The sequence below is a fragment of the Caretta caretta genome, chromosome 10 (genome assembly GCF_965140235.1).
Source record: "Caretta caretta isolate rCarCar2 chromosome 10, rCarCar1.hap1, whole genome shotgun sequence".
NCBI lineage: Eukaryota > Metazoa > Chordata > Testudines > Cheloniidae > Caretta > Caretta caretta.
In genome coordinates this window covers 66,673,155-66,685,770 of record NC_134215.1, presented here as the reverse complement: position 1 = coordinate 66,685,770, position 12,616 = coordinate 66,673,155, and the positions used below count along the sequence as shown (strand labels likewise).

Genomic DNA, 12,616 nt, shown 5'->3' with positions numbered 1-12,616 from the left:
AGGGGGTGGGGTCCTGGGTGGCGGTTAGGGGCGGGGGTGTGGATAGGGGTCGTGGCAGTCGAGGGACAGGGAGCGGGGGGCGTTGGATAGGGGGTGGGATCCTTGGGGGTGGTTAGGGACCAGGGTCCTGGGAAGGTTGGGCCGGGCCGGGGACAAGGAGCATTGGATGGGTTGGGGGTTCTGAGGGGGGGGGGGCGGGAAGTGGGAAGGGGTGTATACGGGGTGGGGGCCAGGCTGTTTGGTGAGGCACAGCCTTCCCTACCTGGCCCTCCATACAGTTGCGCAACCCAGATGTGGTCCTTGGCCCAAAAAGTTTGCCCACCAGTGGCTTAGAAGAACGGAAGTGATTAGTTAGGCATTAGGGGACACATTTTTGAAGATGACCTTTAATTCTTGGTCCCTTGGTGTTTGGGTACCCAACGTGCACAATTAAAGCTTGATTTTCAAAGATGTTGTGCACCTACTGTTTGCTGCTCACCCACACAACAGACTAAAATTGTTGTGATCCTTGTAAATGTCCCTGTCTCCGGGGTACTCAACAGCTGCAGTGAAAGTGGACAAGAATCTGGTCGCTTTTCACGGTGCTGCATCATGGGATTTAGATTCTGCAGAAGTTGATGACTTTGGGCCTTTCATTTACCACGGAAAGCTTCCTGTTTATAACTAGCAAGTGAGTATTATATAACATTTCAAACCCAAGTGCCCAAAGTTAGGCTCCAAAATCCATATTTAGGCACTCAACTAAGAGTGAGTTGATTTTCAAAGGTGATAAGTACCCAGGTTTCCATTGATGTCAGTGGGAATGTGGGTACTCAGCACCTCTGAAAATCAGACCAAATTATTTATGGGTAAAATTTTCAGAAAAGTGCCTTAGTCCCATTTTCAAAAGCACCTAATTCACTCAGCAGCCTAAGTCCCAGGGAAAGTCTTGACTTAGTGTGCTTTAAAAATGTGTACCTATGCAACTAAATATGCAATTAGGAGCTTTCCTGTGGGCATCCAGTTTTGAAAATTTTGGTCTTTTTTTAAAAAAACACTGTCGTTTATCTAGCAACCCTCTTTGGACGTGTCACCTACACAGGGCCATGCAACTCTCTGCTCCGGTTCAGGGATTTGTGATCTCCTCTTGTGCAAGAGAACTTGGACTTTTGGCAGGTAAGGGGAAAAGGAACTGATTTTCAAATACTTTAAAATCCAAATACATTTCTGACCTTCAGCCTACATGTAGTTCCCAATTTAGTTTGTGATTTGGGATTTTAAAGGTGTTTTCCATTAAATTTAATTTAACTTTAATTATGAAAAAAATCACTCTTTACCTTGAATGTTATTTTCTTGTGTCTTTCTGAGCGTTATTACCCAGACTATAAAATGACTAAGAAAATGAAGCAATACATTTGGCAACGATACCCATCCATGCAATTCTTTCTTTGTAACTGTATAAATATAATTACATTAACCTTATCACAGTGTTACCACATCAAAGGCATTCATTTATTATCAACATAGAAAAGCACTGAAACATTTGGTTTTTACTAAGCACAGATATAAACAAACATTCATATGAATTAATAATCAACATTTTAGTGCAATAAGTTGAAGTAGTGGAACTACCGATAACAGTGCTTTGCTGAGGAGAATATGGACAATTAAGATTGTGGACATTTTTTTTGTCATGCACCCTCACGTTTGGAACATGTGCATGATCATACCACAGCCAAGCAGAGCTCCATCTAGTCAGGTATCCTGTCTCCAGTGGTAGCAAATACCTGACATTTCAGAGAAGGGTGAAAAACCCCTCAGTGCACATTATGCCTTGCATAGCATATTTAAATTATGGCTAAATGAAGACAAGATATCTTATGCACCACCCTAATACTACAGCCAGCTCTTAGCACCTCAGGCTAGGAATGAAGGAAAAGGAATCCTTTCTAAACGAAATTATTGGTTCCTCAGAAACTGTACTTCAAGAAAATCTTGAACTGGGACGCACTACACGTGGGTTCAATTCCAGACTCTGTCACAAACTCCCAGTGGGACTCTGACTGAGGTACTAAATCTCTGTGACTCACTTCTCAACCTTCTTCTTCTTTGTCATATACCCTTCGTCTGTCTTGTATATATCTAGGTTGTAAGATCTTCAGGGAAGGAGCTGTTTCTTACTATATAGGCTATGTCTACACTACGAAATTAGATCAAATTTACAGAAGTCGGTTTTGTAGAAAGCGTTTTTATACTGTCAATTGTGTGTGTTCCCACAGAAATTCTCTAAGTGCATTTAGTCGGCGGAGTGCATCCACAGTACCGAGGCAACCGCCGACTTCCGGAGCGTTGCACTGTGGGTAGCTATCCCACAGTTCCCGCAGTCTCCGCCACCCATTTAAATTCTGGGTAGAAATCCCAATGCCTGATGGGGCAAAAACATTATCACGGGTGGTTCTGGGTACATATCATCAGGCACCCCCTTCCCTCCCTTTCTCCGTGAAAGCAATGGCAGACAATCGTTTCATGCCTTTTTTCCTGGGTTACCCGTGCACACGCTATACCACGGCAAGCATGGAGCCCGCTCAGCTCACTGTCACCGTATGTCTCCTGGGTGCTGGCAGATGCGGTATTGCATTGTCTTTTGGCAGCAGACAGTGCAGTATGACTGGTAGCCATCGTTGACATACTCCAGGGTGCTCTTTTAACCAACCTCGGTGAGGTCGGTCAGGGGCGCCTTGGCAAACATGGGAGTGACTCAACCAGGTCATTTCCCTTTTAAGTTTCGTCTCATGGCGATTCAGTCCTGCCAGCAGTCCTACTGCACCATCTTCTAATGAGAAGCCAGGAGACGACGATGGCCAGCAGTCATACTGCACCGTCTTCTGCCGAGCACCCTGAAGATGACGATGGTCAGCAGTCGTAATGCACCGTCTGCTGCCAGCAAGATGTATAAAGATAGATGAAGTGGATCAAAACAAGAAACAGACCAGAGTTGTTTTGTATTCATTTTCTCCTCCCTTCCTCCGTGAAATCAACGGCCTGCTAAACCTAGGGTTTTGAGTTCTATCCTTGAGGGGGCCATTCTGTTTCTCCTTGACGCAAAGCCACCCCCTATCTTGATTTTAATTCACTGTAAGCCAACCCTGTAAGCCATGTTGTCAGTCACTCCTCCCTCCATCAGAGCAACGGCAGACAATCGTTTCATGCCTTTTTTCAGTGCAGATGCCATAGCACTGGGAACATGGAGCCCACTCAGATCACCGCAGCAATTATGAGCATTATAAACACTGCGTGCATTATCCAGCAGGATATGCAGAACCATAACCTGCAAGAAAAGTGAAACCAGGCGAGGAGGAGGCAACTGCAGCGCGGTGACGAGAGTGATGAGGACGTGGACATAGACTTCTCACAAAGTACAGGCCCTTGCAATGTGCACATCATGGTGTCAATTGGGCAGGTTCATGGCGTGGAACGCCAATTCTGGGCCCAGGAAACAAGCACAGACTGGTGGGACCGCATAGTGTTGCAGGTCTGGGACGATTCCTAGTGGCTACGAAACTTTCACATGCGTAAGGACAATTTCATGGAACTTTGTGACTTGCTTTCCCCTGCCCTGAAGCACAAGAATACCAAGATGAGAGCAGCCCTCACAGTTCAGAAGTGAGTGGCAATAGCCCTGTGGAAGCTTGCAATGCCAGACAGCTACCGGTCAGTCGGGAATCAATTTGGAGTGGGCAAATCTACTTTGGGGGCTGCTGTGATCCAAGTAGCCAACGCGATCACTGAGCTACTGATATCAAGGGTAGTGACTCTGGAAAATGTGCAGGTCATAGTGGATGGCTTTGCTGCAATGGGATTCCCTAACTGTGGTGGAGCGATAGACGGAACCCATATCCCTATCTTGGCACCGGAGCACCAAGCTGGCGAGTACATAAACCGCAAGGGGTACTTTTCAATGGTGCTGCAAGCACTGGTGGATCACAAGGGACGTTTCACTAACATCAACGTGGGATGGCCGGGAAAGGTACATGACACTTGCATCTTCAGGATCTCTCATCTGTTTGAACAGCTGCAGCAAGGGACTTACTTTCCAGACCAGAAAATAACCTGTTGGGGATGTTGAAATGCCTATAGTTATCCTTGGGGACCGAGGTGCTGGCAGATGCCTAGGCTCATGAAGCCGTACCCAGGAACCCTGGACAATAGACAGGAGCTGTTCAACTATAGGCTGAGCAAGTGCAGAATGGTGATAGAATGTGCATTTGGGCGCTTAAAAGCACGCTGCGCAGTTTACTGATTCGGTTAGACCTCAGCAAAACCAATATTCCCATTGTTATTCCTGCTTGCTGTGCGCTCCACAATATCTGTGAGAGTAAGGGAGACACGTTTATGGTGGGGTAGGAGGTTGAGGCAAATCACCTGGCCGCTGATTACATGCAGCCAGACACCAGGGCGGTTAGAAGAGCACAGGAGGGCATGGTGTGCATCAGAGAAGCTTTGAAAACCAGTTTCAGGAATGGCCAGGCTATGGTGTGAAAGTTCTGTTTGTTTCTCCTTGATGGAAACTCCCCTCCCTGCCGGTTTCACTCTACTTTCCTGTTAGCTAAGCACCCTCCCCTCCCCCCTTCAATCACTGCTTGCAGAGGCAACAAAGTCATTGTTGCTTCACATTCATGCATTCTTTATTTATTCATCACACAAATAGGGGGATAACTGCCAACGTAGCCCGGTAGGGGTGGTGGAGGAGGAAAGGACAAGGCCAGACAGCACTTTAAAACTTTAAAACTTATTGAATGCCAGCCTTCTGTTGCTCTGGGGTGGAGTGGCTGGGTGGCCAGAGGCCCCCACACTGCGTTCTTGGGCGTCTGGGTGAGGAGGCTATGGAACTTGGGGAGGAGGGTGGTTGGTTACACAGGGGCTGTAGCGGCGGTCTGTGCTCCTGCTGCCTTTCCTGCAGCTCAACCTTACAGTGGAGCATATGAGTTTGATCCTCCAGCAGCCCGAGCACTGACTCCTGCCTTTTTTCAGCAAGCTGACGCCACCTTCCATCTTCAGCCCGCCACCTCTCCGCACAATCATATTGTGTTTTCCTGCACTCTGAGATTGTCTGCCTCCACGTATTTTACTGTGCTCTGTCAGTGTGGGAGGACAGCATGAGGTCAGAGAACATTTCATCACGAGTGCATTTTTTTCGCCTTCTAATCTCCTTTGCCCTGGGAAGGAGAAACATATGCAGTTGGTGGAGGGAAAAGAAAGGGAGAGTGGTAGTTAAAAAGACACATTTTATAGAACAATGGGTACACTCTTTCACGGTAAACCTTACTGTTAACATTACATAGCACAGGTGCTTTCATTACAAGGTTGCATTTTGCCTCTTATTGAGGGTATGCTGGTTTGGTGTGAGAGATCACTCACGCAAGGCCAGGCAGCAGAATTTGGCTTGCAGGCAGCCATGGTAAGCCAGTCTTTTGGCTTCTTTAACCTTCATAACATGTGGGAATGGTTTCAAACAGCAGCGCCATCATTTCCTATACAAAGTAGCCGTTGGGTTAGCCATTAAAAATGGGTTGGCAATTTAAAAGGAGGGGCTGCAGTTTCCGGGTTCACGTGCAGCAGAAACCCAAATACTCCCCCCCACGCGCACACACACAATTCCCTGGGATGATGGCTTCACCCCTTCCCCTCCCCGTGTGGCTAACAGCGGGGAAGATTTCTGTTCAGCCGCAGGCAAACAGCCCAGCAGGAACGGACACCTCTGAATGTCTGCTTACTAAAACCACCCTATTTCAACCAGGGGACCATGAATGATATCACTCTCCTGAGGGTAACACAGAGAGATAAAGAACAGATGTTGTTTGAATGCCAGCAAACACCGGGACCATACGCTGCAATGCTTCGTTCTGCAATGCTTCCCGACTATGTGCTCCTGGCCTGGCGTGGTAAAAAGTGTCCTATCATGGAGGACAGAATAAGGCTGCCCTCCCCAGAAACCTTTTGCAAAGGCTTTGGGAGTACATCCAGGAGAGCTTTATGGAGATGTCCCTGGAGGATTTCCGCTCCATCCCCAGACACATTAACAGACTTTTCCAGTAGCTGTACTGGCCGCAAATGCCAGGGCAAATTAATCATTAAACATGCTTGCTTTTAAACCATGTATAAGATTTACAAAGGTACACTCACCAGAGGTCCCTTCTCCGCCTTCAGGGTCCGGGAGCCCACCTTGGGTGGGTTCGGGGGGTACTGGGTCCAGGTCCAGGATGATAAACAGATCCTGGCTGTTGGGGAAACCGGTTTCTCCACTTCCTTGATGTGAGCTATCATCATCTTCCTTGCCCCCAAAACCCGCTTCCATGTTGCCTCCCACTCCTTGGACGGAGTCAAAGCACAGGGTTGGGGTAGTGGTGGCTGCACCCCCTAGAATGACATGCAGCTCATCATAGAAGCGGCTTTTTGGCTTTTTTTTTTTTTTTTTTGGTAGGCTTGCCTGAGCTCCTTAATTTTCATGCAGCACTGCTGCGGGTCCCTGTTATAGCCTCTGTCCTTCATGCCATTGGAGATTTTTTCAAATATTTTGGCATTTCATCTTTTTGAATGGAGTTCTGCCAGCACGGATTCGTCTCCCCATGCAGCGATCAGATCCCGTACCTCCCGTTCAGTCCATGCTGGAGCTCTTCAGTGATTCTGGGACTGCATGGTCTCCTGTGATGATGAGCTCTGCACGGTGACCTGTGCTGGTGAGCTTGCCATGCTGGCCAGACAGGAAATGAGATTCAAAAGTTTGCAGGCCTTTTCCTGTCTACCTGGCCAGTGCATCTGAGTTGAGAGTGCTGTCCAGAGCGGTCACAATAGAGCACTCTGGGATAGCTCCCGGAGGCCAATACTGTCGAATTGCGTCCACAGTACCCCAAATTCGACCCGGCAAGGCCGATTTCAGCACTAATCCCCTCGTCAGTGGTGGAGTAAAGACATCGATTTTAAGAGTCCTTTAAGTCGAAAAAAAGGGCTTTGTCGTGTGGACGGGTGCGGGGTTAAATCGAGAGAACGCTGCTAAATTCGACCTAAACTCGTAGTGTAGACCAGGCCTATGTGTATGTGCAACACCTAGCACAATGGGGCTCTGATGTTGGTAGGGGCCCCCAAGCGCTACTGCAACACAAATAATAATAAAAATTAATATTCTCTCTTTTGATTCTCCAAATCCACTAATGTCTCTCCTGTAGGCCATTGCACTCTTATGTGTGTATAGTTTGTGTTGCTTTAAACTCCTCTAGTCCTAGCAGCACTCTGACCCCAAGCCATTAAAAACAAGGTCCCCCAGACCCATTGCTTCTTTTCTCCCACTCTAGCTTTGGAGAAGTTTCACTCAGCATCCAATCTACCACAGCGGAACTCTCCCTATTAGCCCTTTAAATGCTTCCCTCCCCACCCAATCCACCTAGACAGCCCCAAAGGGCTTACCTTCCTCTTGATTTTGTCCCACCTGAAAACTGATTTTCTGCTAAATCTGCTAAAGGGTTAAAGATTCCTTGCCAGCAGAGGAGAGATAACTCAGAGGCTTAGGTACAGTTTGTGCTGCTTTTTCACCCTTTCTTGGGTCTGAATAACTCCGTATCTCTATTCACTTTAATCAAGTTGACTCAAAGCTGGTTATCTTTACCCTCTTGCATTATTAATTATTATTAGTAGTATTTAAAACGAGGAACTGTTCCCCAGGTCAGCAGCATACAGTCCAAATACTGTGTCCCTACAGAAAGTGTGTTCCTAGTTTAGTGCTGGAAACTAATTTACAGTGGAGGATGAAATTCCCTTTACTGCAGCATAAGTTAAACACTGAAGTCTCTAGAATCTAAAGAAAACCTGATTGTGTGATACAAACAGCAGGCCATACAGATAACGCCATACAGGACTCTCCTACTTCCTCACTGGTCAGAAACAGACACCCAATTAATAGTCTCTGGCAAAGTATGGACAGAGCGCCACGTTGCAGTTTTACATAGATTATGTTATTGTTTAGCCAAGCTTTCAATGGACTATTAGATTATTTTTAATGAGCAGGAAGCAAGGGGCAGTTTGTTATTGGATTTTATTTTGAAAGACTTTTTTGTTAAACACAGTGGTAGTTTTAATTGGCAAAAGGCACTCAAGTGCCCAGGCACTGAGCATAGTGGAGGTTACACCTCTTTAACTAACTAACTAACATGAAGGTTTGGTGTTCGAAGGGTCACATTTTCAAGACGTGCACGTGGAGTCCTTTCCCTGGAGGCTGCAGAGCTAATAAGGTATCAGAAATAAGAACAACCGTGTATTCTGAGGTCAAGACAAGCCCATGGGAGACACAGGCATGTGCTGTGGGGTCCAGCTTTGAAAAGTTAATGATGAAAGGTCGTCAGTCAGAGCCATGGTCCTGCAAGCCCCACTGACAATGGGAAACCAGTGTGTTGAAATATGGGGGAAGGAGGGGGAATTCTCCAGAGCCAGCCAGGGTAAGGAGAAGAGCCAATAGCAATCCCAGCAAAGTCCATGCTGCCAGAACCTTTCCCAAGGCCAAAAGACAAATGGGAGGAAACTGACATAAGCATACAGGGAGGTTGCGAACTTTCTAATGCCTATGGACTCTAAAACCTCTTGCAAAATCTTTTAAAGCCATGGAAACCAGTTTCAATATTTGAAAAGCAAGTTCTTTGGATCCAATTCACACCTAACTCCAGTGCACTCAAGGGGGTCACAGCAGGGATGAGCGTGGCCTTTTGTACGTATGTGCTTGTTTACTGAGCGTGATGCTCTACAGACTATATATTTGACACATATATAGTCCCCCGGATCATTTTTCAGCAACCTAAGCCACACCTATCATTTCCATTTTATGAAAAAACAAACAACCTAAGCTTTAATCCAAAGGATTTGACCATTTTTAAATTGTAGAACACAGGAAACTGACACATGAGAAATCCTAAAGCACTGTCACGAGGTGAGAGGTTGGTTCTTTAAGAAAGAAAAAGGAAGTATGCGGCCATGGAATGCTGACTGTCTTGGCAGCCCTCACACCCCTGCACATACTGAGACAGAGGGAGTGGAATAGTCAAAGTGAGAAGGCAGATATCTTGTGCTCATTTTTGTCCTCGGTTCATTGGGAGCAGATCATTGGGAGCTGTTTTGATGGGGGTCAGAGAGGACTTTTTTAGCAGGCCCAAGGAGTGAAATCAGAATGACCACTCCTCCCTCTCATTGTGGTCTATACTTAAGTTTCCTCTTTTCCTCACTGCCTCTGACCTTTTCTCCCTTTTCCTGCCTCGTGCTTCAATCTTCTTCCTCCTTTCATCTTCCCTCCCTTGCTCTCACCTTCTTATCTCCCCCTGAGGCTCTCTGCCTCACTTATTCATTCCTCATAGTTCTTCATTTCCACTCTTTGCTCCCTTTTGTTCCCATACTCCCTCTCTGCCCTACTGCAGTCAGCACCCACCTGGGGCAGATGAGAGCTGGACAGAAGGATGGATGAAAGTCCAGGCTGGACCTGTAGCTAGTAGTGGTCCAGCTGAGTAGCCTGCAGGCTTTCCGCTCACAGGACTGCCAAGAGTTTCTGACTACCCATGGGGTGGTCCTTAAAGTTATTCTATAACATCGACAGTCACCTTTGCCCCCAATCCCTGATGGCTGTGGAGCTCACCAGCGCATACTGAGGAGAATGTAGTCAGCTTGAAGAATCAGGAAGAGCTGGCCTTCACGGCATGCTCCCTTCAAAGCCTGTTGTGACTTACAAAGCATTTTAGTTATCCATCCACAGAGACTTGTAAGACTTCCATTATTTAGCATGGTGCATTACATTACCACAACTTAGGAGTAGTCCTAACTCCCGCTCCATGCATGTCCCCATGCCCCCACTCCCCATATTGCAGAGGGAACGCCTGCAATCAGGGGAGTTCTGATGAGACAAGAGAAGTGCCACAGGGCAGGGCAGAGGTTAGAAGTGCACAGGTGGGGTCTGACTGTTTGCAAAGCCAGACAGAGTTTACCGGGGATTCCCCCTGTCTGATCGGCAGCAGACTGCCACTGACACGATAGCTATATAACTGCCCCCATTTTCTGTTCCTTTCAGCATGATTTGGCCCTCTATTTATAATCCCTCTGCTTGAGAGCTAAACAGCATCTCTGCCTCTGGGAATAACAAACAATACCATTTCGCGTATATACCCAAACTGGTGTAAAGCTTACATCTCTACCTTAAAACTTTTAATACATTATAAATCATTTTTAACAGCCTATACATTATTATTGATATTTGTACAGTCCCCAGGCTCCACAATCACAGAAATGTTTCATAGCTCTTCAATTGACTCTTTGGTCTTTTTCTTTAACAGGAATGAACACAGGATAATGTGAACGAAACATTGCTCCTATCATTATAACTAAATTTTCAATAAAAAATATTTTCTGCAACCTACCAAAGCAAAGGGTTGTGTTTTTTCCTCCTTGAAAGATATGAATGCTGGGATTTGTTATGGAAGAATTAAACACAAGCAACAACATTTTCACCTTGTATCTTGGATGCTGTGGACTACACTGAAATCCTAAAAGATTTGAGGCTAATAATAGAAAATGGATCTAGATTGAGAACTCTCTCTGTTTAGGTTAAACATGAAATTCCAGTCTGGCTGAATGCTACAGCTTTCCAGTTTTCTCCATATCTAGATCACATTTGTTCTGGGGGCCCTCGATTCAAGTCACTGAGACAAAGGGAGCTTTGCTCTGGTGGCACAAAGTACTTGTGGTGTCACAGTGGTAAATAACCACTATGAAGTCAGACTAAGCTGTGACTTAGCACACTGGGTCTTTTTTCACTGCCTAGCACTTTCACAAATTGCCACATGATAACCTGATTTCACTTAGCTAACTTTGCCTCACTGTTTATGGATTTATTTAGAAAATCATAAACAGCAATAATTATCTATAAACCCTGGGTATCTGAAGAAAGCTGCATCAGAAATGCATGGCCTATTTTCACACATTCAGACTGTCTCTGCTCCCTAGCATATGGATTCTGAAAACCTCTGCCATTCGGTTTAATTTGTCCAGCAGAACCTGTTTCGTTGACCCTCAGGGCAGGTTGCAGGGCCTGTTTTCTCAGACTCTCTGAGGGGTGGGGTAGGCAGGGTGGAGTGGAGAATGTCTTATTTTCTGTGCCTTGGGAAGAAGGAGGGGAGGGGGTTACTTATTGCAGACATGAGGTCAACTTGAAATCTATAATAAATGCAGTTTTGCGAACAGCATTATTCATGTTTTTTGTCTGGAGTGGTCACAATGTAGCAGCTGGGCAAAAGAGAGAGAGAGCAGACTGCGAGGTCACATAAAACTGGATTATGACAGTGAATCAACCAGCATTAGGAATAAGCTAATTAGAAAGGAAGAAGCTGCTTGTACACGCGTCTTGCTAATCAGTGATTATGGGAATGAAAATGTGGAGAAAATACATGACAGCTAAATGGGGTTTTAATAAAATATTAAAGAGACTAATCATCCCTTCCGCCAAGGAGCACAGGATCAAATGAGTACAAATACTGGCCAGATATAGCTAGTGAGCACAGTCCCCATGCCTGCAGAGGGTCCTTTGTGAGAACATAGCACGGTGGACTCCTGTGGGGTCTGGGCGGGACTGATGGGCTAGACCGTCAGAGCCAGGGAACAGCCACTTAACGTGTCACTGCTCCCTGGGAAATCTGCACTATTCTGGGTGCAGTTCCCATCAGAGGCCATTGACAGAAAGAGCAGCAATGACTTCCAGTCCATAACGGATGTCCCTGGGGAGGGCTAGCGATCCACCAGCAAATTCCAGAGAGCCAATGGGAGCCCAGCCTGAGAGAGCCATCCTGTCAAATTTAAGGAGAGGAGCAGGGGGATTAGTTCTCTGCACAGATGTCCCAACCACAGGGAGGATGGATCCAGATTTCCCCAAGTCTTGGGACATTTATGCAATTGTTATTTTGGCCTCTATCCTTTCAATATGGCTACAAACCTCTCCCCTAAGGGAATGATGCCTTAGAAACAGCATGCAGTAAATTGTAAAAATGTCCCCTTCATGAGTGTGTTTTTCAGTGGAAGGGCGTGGGAGGGCCGTACATATTCTAAAGTGAGGTCCTGTTTCTTTAAAGATTTCTCCCAAGCTGTAATACAAAGGATAGATCTAATGCCATGTCCGTGGATATGACAGTATTTGACCACTTAACAAGAGCAGAATTCAAACCTCTATTAAATATAATCCAGTAATAACATGTTGTTGGCATCAGCAAAGGTAGTAAAATTTACAGTGAAAATTAAATGGTTCAAGTTAATTTTAAAGTTGAGCATTCAAAGCTAGATGTCTGAGAGTTCAGTTTGTGTACCCTGTCTCACCAATAACAAGCACTGGCCACGGCAGTTCTGATGCTGTTCACAAACCACTTTAGCCACACTCATAGTTTACAACGTCAGCCCAGGCCCATGAGTGTATCCACTCCAGGGGACATCTGTTATCCTTTGTGTAACAGCCATTGTTAACTCATTGTCACTGGGAAATCATTTACTTAATAATATCTTTAGCTGGCTATCATCACTGGGCAAAAAGAAAATTGGTCCTTAAACATAAGAGTGTTTCCAAAGATTG

At 46.0% G+C, this 12,616-nt stretch overlaps 1 protein-coding gene across 2 annotated transcripts in view; it reads right to left on the bottom strand.

Annotated features, from left to right (window-relative positions):
- Positions 1–12,616, bottom strand: part of PDE8A (phosphodiesterase 8A) — a 259,372-nt gene that overhangs the window by 104,088 nt on the left and 142,668 nt on the right. The window lies entirely within an intron of this gene.